At 35.9% G+C, this 13478-nt stretch overlaps 1 long non-coding RNA gene across 11 annotated transcripts in view; it reads right to left on the bottom strand.

The window, feature by feature from the left end:
• Positions 1-13478, bottom strand: part of LOC143900046 (uncharacterized) — a 148115-nt gene that overhangs the window by 73797 nt on the left and 60840 nt on the right. For 2 of the 11 annotated variants that reach the window (XR_013257682.1, XR_013257689.1), the window contains one exon: positions 4323-4505. The exons of the other annotated variants lie outside the window; for them this stretch is intronic. This is a non-coding gene — a long non-coding RNA (uncharacterized LOC143900046). The remainder of the gene's footprint in view (positions 1-4322; positions 4506-13478) is intronic. 11 annotated transcript variants of the gene reach the window in all.

The following is a 13478-nucleotide window of genomic DNA, read 5'->3' as shown; positions in this document are numbered from 1 at the left end:
CAAATTTCTATAAAAACGTATAGATGATCGATAGTTAAAGGCTCTGGGCTCGCTGGCGATTAGCAGACAATCGATTACTCGTATACGTATGATGGGCGTGGTGATGCTGCGAGATGGATTCATTAGATTGACACGTCTTTAAATCGATAATTCCACGTTCCATCGATACGACGCATTCGGCTCAATAGTCAAGAATGCGTTCGAGCTTAAGGTCGACGTGTTAAACGGCATTATCAGCTGGTCGAAAAGCGCTTTGACGGTCGAAGTCGATTGAGATAAAGGAGGTCGTATATGGTCGAAATAACGCGAAAAAGTCGACAGCAGCGGGATAGGGATATCAAGGGGTAACGGGGGAAGGTAAAGAATCAGTGGAGGAAGGGTAAACCCCCCGCAGCTGGTAAAGGGTTTACGCTCCGTCAGCCTGGTATACATGCCGCTCGTCTTTTCTTCCACGTGAGCGTTCCAGCTGGTATCGGGCGTGCAATCACACGGAGGATTAAGATATGAAGACGGTGTGCGGGAAACACGTAAAGGACCCACCATCTTCACGGCGTTTGCCTTTATTTTCTTCGTTGGATCACGAGAGCCGTTGACGGATTATTCTCGCGCACTCCTTCTTTTATCTTCTTCCAACTCTCAGAATGGTGAATACCATCGCATCGTGTCGATGATTGCAGCGAACAATATCTTTAAAATCTCGCTTGTATCCCTTTTGACATATATAGAAAGTCGCTGTTTATCCTTATATTGCAAAATATCCAACTGTATCAAGAGAGACGTGGTAGCGTTTCGCGCCAAATATGTATTTACGTGTATGTATATATGGTATGTCTATATAATAACTCTACAAGAAAAACACTACTGCGTATTCTCTAATAAAGCACAATAAGGTATATTTGCATGGTCTATACAAGGTTTGTATATCAACAAATATATATCTGGCCGCGTATTTTGAAAGCGAATACGTTGAATCTGCAATTACGTCACTCATTATCAATTGTGTAAACGCCAAAGTTATGAATCTATTCTGATTGTTGATGGAATCAACATTCGTTCATGACAGAACAGTGATAGAATACAAAATTATTTGTAGAATGAATGATTTATGTAAATAAATTATGAATGCGGGAGAGGATCAGTTAAAGAGGAAGAGAAGGCGGCGGAAGGAGAGAGAGAATGCTAGAAGGCGCGCGTTCATTAGCGAGTTGTGACGAGACTTACTAATAAGGATCAAGCAACCAAGAGAAAATGTCGGAACATCACTGATGGAATCCTTTCGATGATATAAAGCAATCTCCAAGAAAAGAGAGGGCAGAGGGTGGGGGGGGGGAGAAGGAGAGAAAAAAGCGGCTCTTTTGAGCGGCTCTTTCTGATATTTTTTTCGCTCCTTTTTACAGCGCCGAGACGCGACAGATACTTACTACTAAGATGGAGCTACTTCATTCTTGTTGTAAATTCATATGTAAACCCAAAGATACCAGAATGTCTATTTCGTACGAAAATATCAGTATCAGATTTCTTGTGTCAGATTTTACTGCAATAACAATAAATTTTTTAATCTAATATAAATATCAATATGTATAACATATCTGTTTATAAATAACATAAAAAATAAATGCATATTGATATTTATTGCATGCCAGTAAACATTACAATTATAATCTGTCATATAAAACATATTCAACAGACTATGCATGGAGAAGAACGTGTAACAAATATAGATAAAAATGTATATTTTTGTTAAAACAATTAAACGATCTTAAATTCATGAGGATAACGTAACATTTTTAAATAATATAACCATTAAGGATGTTTTGCACGTTTCGTGTGTTTCTATTACGATTCAAGAGCTATTGATTCTTTTATCATCTACTAATCTTTTCTACGTATAAGCAGGTATCTAACATATCCATTAAGGATCGAAGGTATTGATGGCAGATACGCATAGATAGTCTCATGAGTTGTTCCATCGTTTTGACAGGTTTTTCCTTTTAAGATCATCGATCGACGGGGGAATACATTGTCCTTTTCTATTCCCGAAAGATAAATGGTGAAGGAAAAAGTGATTTTTTTTCGATTTCTCATAAATGACAAATGAATAGTTTATCTGAAATGCTAGCAGGCATATCTATTACATTTTCCTTAGTTCATCTTGTCACAGCAATGTCGTCCATTAGGCCTCTTTACTATACGGTTGTTTGATTCTATCTATATTGATTCTATCACGCTCGATAACAGTAAAGTTTGAAGCTGGAATATTAAAAAGATTGTAAGAGTTTGGAAGTAATATCGAGAATGTGTCAAATCACAGAGAGAAATATACGCTTTTTTTTCCTTCTTCTTTTTTCTCACTCTTTTCTTCCTCTATAACTGTGTATTTGAAAAGTTTTTCAAAGATTGTATTTTATGTATTACGTTGATATTAAATCATACATGATTATATATTATATATGTTAATACATACTACTGATTTAACAAAACTTGTAAAAGATATAAAGTGAGAATTAACAATTGGTTAAAAATATTACGACTATAGATCCAAGTTGTGAATGCAACTGCCAATTATAAATGATATGTAAAATGTATAATTTTGATCGAAGCACTACATAAATATAGTTTAATGAAATATAAATACATCACCTATATAATAGTCATTTTTAAGAAAAAGCGCGATTCTTGAAAGTAGGAATCATCTAGTTAAACAAATCAAGTATTTGTAGAACTAAATAATCTTTTTATAGAATTATGCTCCCTCTCTCCCTGTCCCCTTGTCGTAAGATAGAATCACAGATTTCTATAAATAGATCGCTAACGTGCTATAGTTTGTTACGAGACAACTTGAAGCCACGGACGCCGTCTATTTACCCGGTCATCACATACAGTGCTTTGTGAAGTAGCGTTAGTGTGCTTACTTCGCTTCGATTATATTTATATTTTGTAAAACTACAATAAAATTGAAAAAGAGAAATCTTATATAGCTTCATTTTTTTAACGTTTTGAAACAATTAAAAAGATGCCTGATAAGCGTGTAGATTCTTATTACAATATTGCAATAATAAAAATTTCAATATATCTTTATTTCGATAAGTATTTATAATTAATTTAAATATTAGTTTCTCTCTCACACACACACACACACACACACACACACACACACACACACACACACACACACACACACACACACACACACACACACACACACACACACACACACACACACACACACACACACACACACACACACACACACACACACACACACACACACACACACACACACACACACACACACACACACACACACACACACACACACACACACACACACACACACACACACACACACACACACACACACACACACACACACACACACACACACACACACACACACACACACACACACACACACACACACACACACACACACACACACACACACACACACACACACACACACACACACACACACACACACACACACACACACACACACACACACACACACACACACACACAAATAAAGAAAATAAAGTAATAATTAAAATAAAAAAATATATAGCATCAGAGAGAAGTTCTCTGTTCTCTCTGAGAGCATATATATATATATAAAGTATTTAATAAACTTACGAGAGATTAAGGTGATTCTTAAAAGATGCTATAGTTTAGAAATGATCGGGTAAAGGTTGCGAACATCCCTTCTCCTATTTCAAATTAGCTTCATATCCATCTTATGGAGGTAGCAATCTAGTTAGAAATCTGTGGATATAACACCGACCACTAAAAGGATTTTCTTGAATGAAAGAATTCTCCAGCGACGTTCAAACTACTGCTGACGATTTATCCGATCTACACGCGATCTCCATTCTTGCTATTATTTACAGTACGAAAGGTTCTGCCGCACTGTTCCAAGCACTGTTTTCGAAAATACGGAGAAAAATATTTATGGGATTTGGACGATATATAATGACAGCTCTTCCCCTGCGACCATTAGGAGCGATTAGAATGCCGGCGCGATATTGTCCTGCGGATATTGTTCGCATTATCCGATTTTGTTGCCTTGAACCTTCTCGTTTCTTATTCTTCTACCGTTCGATTCCTATGCCGTTTCTTCCGCCTTTTAGCTTCTTAGTTCGCGTGGCTGGTTAAGGGAAAAAGGATTGTCAGCCGGCTGGCCAAATATTTATCGTAATTAAGTCCGAGGAAAAGGATTTCCCGCACAAAGTCCAGCCGAACACATCTCTCAATGTCCGAGGGTATCCGCACGAATTTTCGTTCGTCAATTGCGGGACCGCATCTTATATAGATATACACTATACCTCTTTCTTGTTAAACCAAAAGCGAGATGGCTGCAAGCGACTTATTCCCTAACTGGCGATTCTGGACTCGACCGTTTGGAATAATAACATTGTGCATTGTGTCGGTGGTTTCTTTGATTTCGCTTTGATCCCCTTCAGAACTTTTTTCACTTCCATGCAACTGTGCGGATGCTATTCGTTGATCTAAAAAAAAAACATATATTTCAGGAAATATCGCGTGCGCGTATCTGTATGTAAAAAGAAATTGCGAAAATCTGTAAAAACAAATAAAACTTATGCATAACGAAATATAATAACGCATTAACTTTAAGTTGCTTTTAATTTAATATTAACTCTTAATTTTTGATATTGCTGTTTCTTGGAACCCACAATTTTTTTGATTGAGTATCATATTTTTTAAATGAAGTAAATAATGAGCTATGAGAGAGCCGACGCAAGATCTAATATACGGAAAAATTTTATTTAACAATTGTTAGTCAATACATATTTTTTAATTTTCGATATTGAGCACCACGAAAGATAAATTTTGTAAAAATAAAAACATTTTGTTTAAATAAAATTTAATTAAAACTAAATAATCGAGAAATTAACACAGTTAAATATGATTACATCATGATCGTTATGAGTTATGATAACAATCAAGTAAATAGAAAATGTGCCAATATACGATTAGACTGGATCTTTTGTTCCTAATAATATTTTTTGAGTGAATTTGTGTTCGCTTTGCAAACCATGCGCCGTTGATGTGTACATCACAATCATATAATTAAATTGATAAATCAATTTTTAACAAAATATTAATGTACTGTTTTAGAACCATTGCAAAGAATATGTTGCGAAAAATATCACCCCAGTCAAAATTTGAATCTGGATCTTTTTACTATTCGGGACGGTCTTTACTACTAACAATGAGTTTTGCTATGGCATTTATTATGACATTTATTGCAATAATCTCAACGCAACTACGCGAAAAATATTATAAAAGATCCAACCTAATCGTATATTGGCACATTTTATATTCACTCGATTGAAATTGATATGTTGCGCTATTTTACTTGCAGTATTATTAATACATATATTTCGTGAATAGAAAAATGACAGTTACGTATATTTTGGCGGACGTTATACAATTGCCAAAACACATCTGATAATATCACCATGGCCATGGGTAAAGATGACGGCACGAACGCGACACACATTCACACGCATATAAACGATACAAAAATTATAACGCCAACAGTCTCCCTCTTCTTCCTCTCGCGATAATTACATGCTCCCATGAGTACACGTGATGCGATGCGCGTAATTCCGCACGCTCGCAATTTTGGCACACCTGCCACATGCTTCTGTCCACGAATTAATCACCCTTTAAAATACCTAAAAATATTGCGCGTATTATTCACATGGACACAGTTATACATGTAGTATATATTCTGTAAATAATGTCAAATAAAGATATTTTGAATTTCTAAATTAAATATATGTATAAGCAAAGTGTTTTATTAAAATAGTTAATAATATTTTGTAAAAAGGAAAAAAAGAGTTAGGAGCAATTATGCTATTACAAAGCAGCATTTCTCCTAAAATTTCTAAATAAATTATCGTCATACATATATATATTCTATCAATTCCTTGTTTAGAAAGCAAAGGATTTGTGGAAGAGTGTACTTAACGCGACATTTAGTTGCTACAATACATAGGTATTATATGTAACACTTTTCTGACTGTATAAAGAGAAAATAATAAACATATCGAAATAATAAATCAATAAATTGATAAACCAATCAAAACCATAGTTTCTGCCGAAAACATACGTCTACCCTTTTTGATAGAGGTGCGACGAATCAATTTTATCGCGCAAGGTCAGTCATTCGCGACATAAAGAATGCAATAACTTCGCTGACAAAACGTTGGCATCGCGCCAGTCGATTTACGAAAACGACTTTGTCGGATCAACTCGAGACGCGCTCGCCGAGCAAAATCATCGCGATCGGAGGATGATCGAGGAGGACAGCTCTAGCGGACGGTGGCATCGCAGTCATCGACTGCAGTCCCACGTCCGTGGCAAGGGTTGGCAGTTAAGATGGATCACCGCGCGGCACACGGTGTCGTCAAAGCTCCAATCCTGTTGCCGCGAGCGGATGACTTTATGTGCTTGTTGTTATGATTTTATTGTATTATATATCTAAAGTGTGTGAGCGTTCTCTGTGCCTGGATAATCGGGCTCCGTCCGCATGGATAGACTCGCGTTGCTGAAAACATATATGTATATATAGGTATTCTGTTTATATAAAAATTGTTGTCAAATTCTTTGCTACGAATTCTCAAATATAGGCCAAAGAATCGCTGCAAAAATATCATTTTAAAAGAAACTATCATGAGATAGAGTAAAATGCACTATATTGCAATAAGCATTTCAAGTTCAACAATTGATATTCGGCGACTTGATGATGCGTTTCTCAGACTAGCATAAATTAAAGTAAATATAAAATTTTGTGCAAGAAATTGAAAAAGCTGACGATTTGTTTAAATACCCTGATACAGGGTACAAATTTGGACTTGTTTATTCCTGTAATCGTGATATATAATATGTACGCCGATGCATAAAAATTCATAAAAATTCCAGTTGACTATTTATTGTCGACCGGTCTCACATCGATTAGTTTATACTCGCATAATGTCGCCGTGAATATTGAATCGACCAAATTAGGGTGGTGAAAGGTGGCGAAAGCGACAGGAAGGATAATTCTCGCGTCAGAGGGTGTCTGCCGATAGTAGTGGGTAATAGTCAATAGTAATTGATATAATGAGCGTTTCACGCCCGGATCGCTTTATCCATTGTAGCAATCTATTTCGTGCCGTCGTTAGCGTCTGGTGTTGATGAACGTTGTGTTGGTTGATATCGAAGCATATATATAGACACGCGTGTATCTCATCAAGAGCCTGGCCTCTTCTCTCTCCCCCATCATTCTCACCCCTCAAAGAACACGCCATCGGTAGGTGAATTAAATCGTCATCTGTTCTTGCCCCGTAATGCTCCCTGATTGGTTTAATTGGGACTGTTGCGCGCTAATATGCAAATGCCCAGCCGCTTGGGTCATTGATACATGATGTATTCAAGTACCGAGAATAATGCAGTAGAAATGTATATCAAAGGCACTATCATTATACCAGACTTAATACGAATGAATTAACACGATAGCTTAATTAAAGAATGCTTTTTGCTCTGCTTGACTATGGAATATTATGGAATACTGACTATGGAATATTATAGAGTGATTACTTGACATATGGTATAACAGTAAGTAATGGATGGTGTGAAAGTTATTTTTACATAAATCATAGAGTTATTATTTACTTTAATTCACTCACTGTCGACAAGATTTTTTGTAAGATCGCCAGAAGAAGCCGTTAATGAATTTAAAAAAAATTACAATTAAGTTTAATATAGTTCAGTAGTATAAAAATTAAAAACCACTAGTACGAAAACACTATCCTTCCTTAAAATAATAATAACGCGACAGTTGTGTCAACAGCCTTCAAAATATAGATTAATAGATTAAAGAATAAGAAAATTAAAAAAATATGAAATATTTTGTGGGTTAATATAATATTATTTTAGAATTCTATACGTTTCCAGTTTAACAAATAGATTTCTATATAATATTATATATAAAAATTTGTATAAGGGTTCAGTATATAAGATATCCATATATAATATAATAAGACAGCTTTCAAGAAATATTATTTTCGAATAATGATTATCGAGTATGTACTTGAAATCGTAAAGAGCACCCAGGGTCTCAAAAATGGAGATATCGATACGTGGTTCCCTACATCTCTGCGGGGTCATTGATATCCAATGATCCGTTCACGATCGGCTCATTGTCGAAAAACAGTTCGCACCAATTTTCTCACAGTCTCTTACCGTAGTCTTGAAAATCCGTTGAATTGCAAACGTTTAATGATTCGCATTCATGCATTTTTCATAAGTCATTCTCGATTGACGAATCAATAGCATTTGTCTACAAGTAAGTTTCACATATCGTGGTATAGCCAAGTTTCTTTTAAATAATATATTTTACAATTACATTAATTTTATACAAGAGATAATATTGATATATTATTTTGTAATTAAATCTACAAACTATTTTACATAATTTTGATTAATAAGATTTTCTTGCGGTCGAAATCGATTGGCACTTATATAGAATTAAAAACAAACACTTAACAAAGCACAAGTGAGGACTTAATAATCGCTAGAAAAATATCGTGTGATATCTTCACCGATGCAGTTGAGCATCACAGTTATTATCGGCACCTTAATTGAATTAAATCAAGCTAATAAATGTTAGTGAACATCGGTTCTTTGATCCTCCGATGCTGTTCCTCACGCCAATTTACGCTAGTTAATGGAGCTTCTCCTTTATTCATCAATTTAAGAAAAAAAAACATAGTTCTTACGACTTTTGTGACTTTTATGTGAGAACAAAATGGTTGTGTGTTATACAGGCTATCGTTAAAAAAAACATCATATTAAGAAGATGTACTATCTAAGCCAACGAAAAAGATTCATGTCTATATAAGGATATTTAAATTGCCTTCCGTTTTGAGTCGTTCTTGTTGTAATTTCGACAACGAACAATGTTTGTGAAACGTAATGTTGCAAAGGTATAGATTTCTAGAGGTGGATTTATCTAACATTGAAGACAAGGGAATTATTGTTGATCATCTTCTTTTATTTTAAATTTTTGATCAAATTCCTTATACAATTTCAGTTTGGTCTTGAAGGATCATTGAGAAACCAAAGTTCAGATTGTTCACATCGTACCGTGTACGCACTTTCGTTTCTGTCTCGGAAGAACCAAGTACAGATGAATGCTTGCGTTTTGTCGTACAAACGATCGCGAAATCGATTAAATAAGCAGTAAGAGTAGGTAGGAATAAAGGAACGATTAGAAGTTTCCCGGGTATAAAGATGAGGGAGTTGATTTTTGCCAATGTGTGCATTCGGAATCGGTCGTGCAAGACATGTCCCACGGAGTCGAGCCAGCGGGAAGTCAGGGCCGTGCAACAAGTGGCACCCAAAGGCCAAGGGTTCCTTTCATACCGAACAGAATCGCCGGTTCCGAAATATCCCGCCGCGCCTCCGCGTTTGCACACACTTAGACCTCGGATGAGAGCTCGCGGAAACGGAAACGGCAAAGTAAAATCAAACAAATTGTATCGTTTCCGATTTGTTTTCCACATTTTCAAGCATGTTTACATAAATCCGTTTGTCAAAACTAAATAAAAATTTGCCCCGTAGATAAATATTTATATATGATTAATAAAGTTTCTTGATTGTATCTATAACTGACGTGTGAAAGTTTACGTTGTAGAGTAGCCTAAAATTTCCGCTCCAACTTCTGGTAAACCCTTATGTATATGTTGTACTCGTATAAGTATTGAAAAATTTATCAAATTTTCCTTGAAAATATCTCAAAAAATATTAGGCAAATAAAAAAATGTTTCAGACGAAAGTTGTTCAAATTGATTAATAGAAAAAAACGATAAAATAAAACATACTGAATCCCATTTAAAAAAACAAAGGTCACCTTGAAATCTTGGAGGCATCTCCACTTAGACAAGATTTATGTCCATAATAAGATGCCACCCTCGAAACAGAGTAAGTTTTATTTGAATATTTTTTGGAACAACAACTAGTTCGGGAAATAATCGCATGGAAAGATTAAAATGGGACACCCTGTATTTGTATTATAATATACAATTTTATAATATGATATATAATATAATATAATTCATATATTTTACATTTTTACGTTACAATATTTGATATTGTATATTATGTATTTTTTAAAGCGAAAGATATTCATTGATTAATGTGTCAAATACATAATTTATATAATTTATAGAATTAAGTATCTTATTCAGAAAAAAATATTTATGCAGATAAAATAATAATAAATGAATCAAAGAAAGGAGTATGTATGTATAAAATATGTAGAATATTATATATTAAATTTCTAAGAGAAAAGAAAAGTGTTTCAGATTAATTCTCTTGATTCATCTTTTCACTCGCAGTGAGAATTAAAATAAATATAGATTTAGATAATAGAGATAAAAGAGTATAGAAAAGAACATTTCTTGAATTCCGTTTCTGAACTCGCATATTAGGAAATCATAACTTTACAAACTGACAATGAGTGTCCATTAATTCGGATTATTTATACCGGAAATTATATGCGTATTCTCACATATTTGTTTTATAAATTAGTTGAAAAAAAAAGATCCGCAACCATTGCATTAATTTTTATAACCGAGCATAATCGTCTCGAGTTTCCTCTGTATAAAGACCCTGTCCAACTAATTGCGCGCATTCTTACAGTACGTTGCATTATCGCGTTAGGAGCGAGCGCGCGCCAAGAAACAGAGTGGAGGAACGGCAAATTAATATATCCGCTTTTTAATCCCAATGTAGAGGTTAATTCTAGCCGAGGGAGACGAGAAAGCGAGATAACGTGGGGGCCACGCGACAGGAAGACGGTCTCTCTTGTCCTTCCCCCCTATTCCTCGCTCCCCAAAAGACCCTCTTTTCTCGTTGGCTTCCTTTCGTCTCTCCTTCTGCCAACAAACTCTTCTGTTCCACTTCTTAAAGGACTACGATAATCGCGTAATAACGCGAGCGATTAATCAATTAGAAACAACGAAAGTCACAACTCCCGCTGAATCCCATGTGGCGCACGTTGCTGCGCGAAGCATCGCATCGTTCTTGATGTCCTCGGTGGTCCACGTTCTAAGATTTTACGACGACGATGAAACCTAAATTGCGCTTAAGTGGGTGGCGCGCTAGATTTATTTCGACCGACCGAGTGTATTTCCGCGTATTAATATTTTCGTGAACTGGTACAACGACGAATGTCTTAAGTACCGCTGCAAAATTGGATCTTACTTTATTGGATTTTCGTCTTTATTAAACAAAGGTATTTACTAACGATAAATCAATGTTACAGTAAGTAATGCATATTATTCTTGCAATTATGCGGAAATGCGGATTATACAAATTAAAAATTAGCGATTGTACTTACACAGAATGAAATTTCGCGCACAAAAAGATATTTTATAACACGTTAAACGCGAAAACAGAATCGAGAAAAAATTGAAATAATGACGTGGAAATTGTCAAGTGCTATACACAATACACATAACGCAATACTATCTCGTAAATATAATAGAAATTTCTGAATATTTCTGTTGACGTTGAAAGGATTAATTATAAAGGGACAAGAATGTAAGAAACTTTGTCATTCTGGAGTCGTCGGCGTCGGTTCTGATTCTAAACCGCGGCGAATTCTCTTCGCTTTCTCAAGTCCTTCCCTTGGTCATCGCGAATTCTTGAGAAGACTGCCGTCACGTTCCCTGTCCTTGGCTAGGATTCGTGCCAAACTGAAGAGGTAGAAGAGGTACGTCGCAGTAGAAAGAGGAGAACCTCCGCGAACGTCGGAGCACGCGCGGGTAAAACATTCTAATCTAAAGTTATAAGAAGCAGGACGTCGAGAAGAGAAGAAGCGAGAAGGACATGGTAGAAGGAGATGGGCAGCGGGGGGATTTATTTTATGGCGTGTAATCCTCCGTGTCGAGGTGCGAAAGGGCTGTAACTCTTTTGTTGGCACCACGGGGTGTCCACGCTTCCAAAGCAACCGCTAACTAATTCCTCCCGTGAATGCTCAGTCCTTACACATCTTTAAGCGTCGTTCACACCCCTCGACTTTGCCTGCCTGCGCAGCGTTGCGATCGTGTCGTTGTCTACGTCTATAATACGATATGGACACGATGTACGCCGCGCGCGTGCCTGAACGAATCGATTTATAAGAAAATTGCTATTCGTGTCAACATCATCCTTCCCGTCGAAAGGAAAAGATCGAGTAATTTTGGTAATTTTGGTAATTGTGTCAATAGAACAGGACCAATTCTTCAAATATCGGTAAATTAATTATTTATTGATAGGTACCTGAGTGGAAAGTAATTTAAAAGTCAAGTAAATCGTACGACGAGAAGTAAGCTTAACACAAATGCGTTGTTTATAAAGAATAACGAAGATATAAATATTTCACATTATTTTAATCATTAAATTTTGAAAAGATTTATATCTAACGTTATATTTAACGCTTACTGCCGTTAAAAAATTCTAACTAAATTAACATGCTTATTGCAATTAAAATGTTAGTACAAGACGATGATTTGATCTACTTGCTACATAGTTTTCGGTAGGAAGTCTTCTGTATACCTAGTCGTTTGTGTGCGCGATAATGTCCAGATTTAACACAGTCTCCGTCCAACGAAACAGCTAATGCGTGCAAAGAGTGTCTTGAATGTGTCTGCGTTTTAATGCATTAAACGAGTCATTTGCTCGCCCCATTCCTCCAGCGGTATGCGCGCACATACTAGCACGTGGACTCATCGTTCGTTGCCGCCGCCGTCGACGAGGACGACGACGACGACGACGACGACAGCTACCAGTGATCAGTCGCGTGCGTCTCTTTCCTATATGAGTTTCCTGCATCTTGCGAGTGGGCGCTTCTCGCTGTCGTTTCTGCGTACAAACAACGGCGCAAAGTGCGTCTCTCCCTCTCTCTCTCTCTGTTTAAGGCCCATCAGCCCAGCTCACACGTCTGACAAATGCCAAGTTTAAGTCTTTGTTATCTCTTAGGTGTTTTTTAATAGAATGTTTAAATTTACATTGAATTATATTGCATAGATGGGAAAATGGCTAAAAAGAAAGTAATAAGCGCTAATGTTGTCAAATTATTGACTGACAATTATATGTATATATGTTTCGAGTATCAAAAAAATCAAGAAGTGCATAATAGTGGGAAATAAACATCAAAGCGAGCCAATTTCTCTCGAATTTACATCATAATTATCATCTCATTTAAATTAATTCTAATAGACTCAATTTTTTGATCCTAGTTTCAATTATCCATTATTTTGAAAAGTAATGAAAAGAAGTTAAAAAGAAGTTGAAAGAGGTAAAAGTGAGTGTGTGTGTGTGTGTGTAAGAAAAAAATAGAAACGAGATAAGACAGAAATGCATTGTGCATTCTTTTTAATTTCCAAGATATCTATGCTGAAGTTGAATTTGGTCCCTCTGTTAAG

Source organism: Temnothorax americanus, unplaced genomic scaffold (assembly GCF_048541705.1).
Source record: "Temnothorax americanus isolate GAGA-0224 unplaced genomic scaffold, ASM4854170v1 Scaffold3, whole genome shotgun sequence".
Lineage (NCBI taxonomy): Eukaryota > Metazoa > Arthropoda > Insecta > Hymenoptera > Formicidae > Temnothorax > Temnothorax americanus.
The sequence above is the reverse complement of the archived record's forward strand: the minus strand, read 5'-3'. Positions and strand labels throughout refer to the sequence as shown.